Raw genomic sequence first — 6458 nt, forward strand, 5'->3', positions numbered from 1 at the left:
AGAATACGAAATGTTTATTCTTTAAACTCTTAGTAAAGTTGGATTCACAGATTTTCTTTACATTTTGAATTATAGCCATGCTGAATATTTATTTAAATAAATATATACATAAAATAAATAATTAAGGGTAATGTATAATACATTTTAATCTTCGTAGCAAGTGAGGTACGTGAAAGGATAGGAAAGACATGCAGTTAGATTATAGCAATGCATTAAAACTGTCCGGTAGGACAGTTGTATAATGGTTGATCGTCAAAAACTGCACGAATCATTCGATTCGGAATTTTATGTAGATGTGCCTTTTGGGAGTCTCGACGCTGTACATCAAATGGGAGAGGAGTTAGCCCCATGTATGTGAGGCCCTCTCCAAAATTATTATTACTAATTAACAAAAACTTACAGTTTAAAATGTTAAGTATAAGGGTTGATTAAACGCCAAAAGGTACACAAATCAGCAAGTACCTAACATTTCATTAATACTTCATTAATATTTAAGTAATTCTATTGCATTAATTTTCATTAATAAGTTATTTTTTAGAATTTATTAGATGTCACAGACCCTTATGCTGGCCATTTTCGTCTACAAAATATATGTTCAAGTAGCACTGTAGATTGACTGTAATATCTAGTTATCTATAATAATGAAACTATTAATTACAGGTTAAAAAGAAAAACGTTACAAAAAATAAAAAAAAATTATGAGGCTAAAAAATTCAAAACTTTTTTTTAAAAGAAACTTTACCAACATACATCAATGATTTTCAAAAATCGTCGGTTTAAGTTCATTCTTCGATTAAAGTAATTGTTATTTTATGAAGTAGTCAAACGTTTATAATAATTATCTGTCTTTATCGCAAGTAACATAGTTTTCTTCAATTACATTCTCAATGTAGGTATTCATCCCACAATGTTGTATACATGTAATATAAAGTAAATAAGATATGCATATTTTTAGGACAGCTAATTATTCCAGTATTTTACTATAAGTAAAATTAGGAGGTCTAAATTAAATTACAATCGAGAAATCAATAATTATTGTTGAATAATCTACTTGTTGTAACTGTGTGTTATTTGTGCTCTCGAATATTTCGGTAAGACGAATTCAAGACAGTAGCCTACTCTAACTTTGTCTTTTTCTACTTTAACATGCATGAACGTATGATATATGTGATTTATCATAATTATAACAAAAAAATATTATAAATGAAGTGGCCAGCATAAGGGTCTGTGACATCTAATAAATTCTAAAAAATATTAATGAAAATTAATGCAGTAAAATTACTTAAATATTAATGAAGTATTAATGAAATGTTGGGTACTTGCTGATTTGTGTACCTTTTGGCGTTTAATCAACCCTTATACTTAACATTTTAAACTGTAAGTTTTTGTTAAGGAGATTTTTGTACCTTTTGGATAGATTTTCCTTTTTGTCTATTTTACAAAGTTACATATCTGCTTTACAGATTTTTTTAAATTTTGGAATAAGCAATTCTATAATTATAACCTGATAAGGTGTTAAGTCGGAACCGTAACTACCACTGGAGAGATCTTTTTAAAGAATGATTATAGTTGCGGTCCCCCAAACCATCCCCAATAACAATGTTTTTGAAAAAGCGTTTTGAATAACATAGGAAGGTATTTGTACGTAAATAGCAAAATTAAACTGCGATTTCAGTACTTCCTTTTAAGAGGATTAAGAAAAATAAAGTACGATTGCAGTACTACTCCCTAAAAGGCAAAGAGGCAAAGATTTTTTAATCGAACGACAAATCATTGATTTAAATTGGTTCACTCATTGATAATTTAAACGATTGCAGTACTTCCTCTTAGTAGGTGCAAGAGCATCAGCAACGTAGAGGAGCTTTAACCACTTATTCGAGCTGAATTTTATCAAAATCGTACTAAGCGTTATAGAAATATTGGTAATAATAGTTTTAGAAAGGGCCTTATTTGGGTGGGGCGAACTCCCCTCCTTATGAGGCACGGCGTCGAGACTTTTAAAGTGCAAATCTGTACAAAATTTCGATTCGAATGACACTTCGGTCGGTTTACGTGTCGATAATTTGAAACGATTGCTATACTTCCCCTTAACAAGTGTAAGAGCTGATCGCCGCTTTAATGTTACGTAGGGGAGCCCTAACCCTATCATCCTACCAAATTTTATCAAAATCGGGCCAAGATTTACAGAGTAATTAAAACTGTCCGGTAGGACAGTTGTATAAGGGTTGATCGTCAAAAACTGCACGAAAAAGCGTAACGTTGAAAAACACCCAACTTTGACAATTTTTTTCTCTTTTTCTATAAAAGATAAAATTCCCAAATTTTCTTTAAAATAAAGGGCAAACCCTCCTTTATAGCTGTAATTTTTTTGCAACAACCCAGATCTAATAGGTTTCGAGAAAAAAGTTGCCGAAAATGAGCAAAAACCGCTTTTTCAAAAAATGTTCTTGTTCTTGTTCTTCTTCTTGTTGTTCTTGTTACCTTTTTTGTAAACAACGTAGCGCCTAAACGCACGAACCGATTTTCATGAATGAGGTGTCATTCGATTCGGAATTTTATGTAGATGTGCCTTTTGGGGGTCTCGATCCTGTACATTGAATAGGAGAGGAGTTAGCCCCCTTTATGTAAGGCCCCCTCCAAAATTATTATTACTAATTACTCTGTAAATCTTGGCCCGATTTTGATAAAATTTGGTAGGGTTAGGGCTTCCCTACGTAACAATAAAGCGACGATTTGCTCTTACACTTGTTAAGGGGAAGTATAGCAATCGTTTCAAATTATCGACACGTGAACCGATTCTCATGAATGAAGTGTCATTCGAATCGAAATTTTGTACAGATTTGCACTTTAAAAGTCTCGACGCTGAGCCTCATAAGGAGGAGAGTTTGCCCCACCCAAGTAAGGCCCTTTCTAAAACTATTATTACCAATATTTCTATTACGCTTAGTCCGAATTTGATAAAATTTAGCTCGAAGAAGTGATTAAAGCTCCTCTACGTGGCTTTGAAGTGCCAACATGCTCTTACACCTACTAAGAGAAAGTACTGTAATCGCAGTTTATTTTCCTTACTTCTCTTAAAAGGAAGTACTGAAATCGCAGTTTAATTTTGCTTTTTACGTACTAATACCTTCCTATTTTATTCAAAACGCTTTCTCAAAAAAAATTTATTGAGGATGGCAACTATAATCATTCTTTAAAAAGATCTCTCCAGTGGTAGTTACGGTTCCGACTTAAAACCTTATCAGGTTATAATGATAGAATTGCTTATTACAAATTGTAAAGCAGATATATAACTTTGCAAAATAGACAAAAAGGAAAATCTATCCAAAAGGTACAAAAATCTCCTTAACAAAAACTTACAGTTTAAAATGTTAAGTATAAGGGTTGATTAAACGCCAAAAGGTACACAAATCAGCTAGTACCCAACATTTCATTCATGCTTAGTTGATATAATTTAAGTAATTTTGCTGCATTACCTTTTCCTTCACATTTTTTAGAATTTATTAGATGTCACAGACCCTTATGCTGGCCAGTTCATTCATAATATTATTTTGTTATAATTATGATAAAATGTATATTATATCTTTGTTTGTAAATAGGTACTTTATTTTAACTCTATTCCAAATTATTCTTCGGATTTCTCTTTAATGTGCCCTTTATTCTGAAGTTGTCACATATACTTGCATGTTAAAGTAAAAAAATACCAAGTTAGAGTCGGCTACTGTTTAAATTTGAATCACGGAGGATCAAAAACAATATTTCAGTCTTAAATTCGTCTTACCGAAATATTCGTGAGTCCAAATAACACACAGTTAATAACAAGTAGATTATTCAACAATAATTATTCATTTCTCAATTTTAATTTAATTTAGTCCCCCTAATTTTACTTATAGTAAAATACTGGAATAATTAGCTGTCCTAAAAAGTATGCATTTTTTATTTATTTTATATTACATATTTACAACATTGTGGGGAGAACACCTAGATTGAAAATTTAATTGAAGAAAACTATATTATTTGCGATAAAGCTAGATTAATTATTACCTATTATTATAAACGTTTGACTACTTCATAAAATAACAACTACTTTAATCGACGAATGAACTTAAACCGACGATTTTTATTTAAAAATAAAATAAAATCATTGATGTATGTTGGTATAAGCATTTTTGTAAAAAGTTTATGCATTTTTTTTAGCCTCATATATATGTATATATATATATATATATATTTTATAACGTTTTCTTTTTCACCTGTAATCAATAGTTTTATTAATATAGATAAATAGATATTACAGTCAATTTAAGTTAAATGGTGTGGTACTTGAACAAATATTTTGTAGATGAAAATAGCCAGCATAAGGGCCTGTGACATCTAATGAATTCTAAAAAATATTAAGAAAATTAATGCAGTAAAATTACTTAAATAATATCAATGAAGTATTAATGAAATGTTGGGTGCTTGCTGATTTGTGTACCTTTTTGGCGTTTAATCAACCCTTATACTTAACATTTTAAACTGTAAGTTTTTGTTAAGGAGTTAAATTATGAATGTCTAGAATTATAGTTTCTTTTCATTTCGGAGAAATAACAACCTCAAAACTGGTAAATTGATTTATTATCTTTGAACCGATTGTGTTTGGAAGAGTGGAACGCAGCATCAAAGCGGCTTTGATTATTAGAAAAACAAACGACTTATTATTTTTCTCACCTCTTGAACAGGAATATGGCAGTTGGGCAGATTTCCGATGTTAAGTTTTCACGCAAATACACGTTTTAATGTAACCAATACTTTATTTATTAATTTATATAATCGACCTTTTAAACCTGACACCAGCCACTTATTTACATTATGCAATCTTAATCAATTAGAGGATACAGTACACTTAGCGTATGTACTATTTTAACTCCATATCGTTTAAAGTATTTCAATAAAAAAAATCTTACTGAAAATGATTTGTATGCAAAATTAAACGGTTGGAATTGGAATAATTTATGCAATTACTTAAAAGAGGCCTTAAATTACAGAAAATTAATAATTAATGAATTTAATTGAGATTAAAATGTTTTATTTAGTTTATTCCTTTTTTTTTTGTAAAAGTATTCATTTATTTTCTTTACTCATTTATTTTACTCACTAGTGGATTATTTTATTTTTATTTTTTTCCTAAATGTGTTGTATTTATTAATTTATATAAACGAAACTCAACTCTGCGGACGGAGTACGCTCCATGCACTCGAGTGTTATTATTTTTTGCTTTCTGAAATGTAACTTATGTAAAAAGTTGGAATTAAATAAACACTTATTATTATTATTAATAGTAATGAAATATTATGGAGGGTACTTTTATGTATTAAAATGAGAACGGTAGAGAATTTAAGCTGCCCTCTAGAGGGCCTTTGTAGTATCTGAATGGATGTAATACCGGTATTAAATGTATGAACCGTATTTATGAAAAGTCCAACCAAAATTCCAAGTTTTATTTTGTTTTTTTCACAAGATATTCTGCAATTACAACTTCTAAAATAAAATTGTCAGCAATACCTTAGCGACATGTTAAAATGGAAAAATAGGTATTGTCGGGGCCGGAAGTTGGTATTCCTTGCCAACGTCGGCCTTGACGGATGTAGTACGTCGACGTTTCGTCGAAGGCGTTTGGAAAGCATTTGTGATATCCTTTAACGCTTCCAATAAGAAACCACCTAAGATTAAGTAAAAAGCATACTAAATATTAAGTAAAAAAAAAACGGCGCATTCTTGAAAAGCAGAAAACTTGCTGTATTACAGTCTAGCGGTAATAAGGTATTAAGTAAATATTTCATTCATATAAACGCTTTCTTTTTAAGAAAAGAATCCTCAGAACTCCTTGAAAAAATCTGTTTCCAAAGAAAAATTCTTCGTGTGGTGAATCTCCGGAACAAGCAGTCGAAAAGTTCTTTCTCTTTGAGCCCTTTAATCCCTTAACCCTCTTAAACGTTTCCATCCTGAACTGTTTTTAAGATGCCTGTCATATAATCTAGTCATCTTGTATTTTGAACACTGAGCAATGCAATATTTGTTTTTGAATTATTTTGGCCACATTCAGAAAGCACATGCTTTGTTTGCTTGGTAACCTTCAAATAAAGACATAAACGCAATACTTCGAATCATTTCATCATGACTTTATTCTATACTATACACAAAACAGTGCTATAGTGTGATCGATTATCATTTTCGTCGTTAAGAATGATTTAGAAAACATACCAAACTAATGACGCAAAGGAAATCTGAATTTTGGATTGGGATGGTGATGATGGTACTTTGCACCTGGGCGGCTTTGTGATATTTTGCCTTAACCGGATTGTTTGTTTTTGTTTTGTGAATCGATGCTTAAGAGAACTTGTCTGAACGGAACTCTAACAATCCACCAATTGATCTCTCTCTCCAAAACAATATTTAATATTTTTACAGCCAGCTTC

Source organism: Rhodnius prolixus, unplaced genomic scaffold (assembly GCF_049639745.1).
Source record: "Rhodnius prolixus isolate KJV_2025 unplaced genomic scaffold, Rpr scaffold_16, whole genome shotgun sequence".
Lineage (NCBI taxonomy): Eukaryota > Metazoa > Arthropoda > Insecta > Hemiptera > Reduviidae > Rhodnius > Rhodnius prolixus.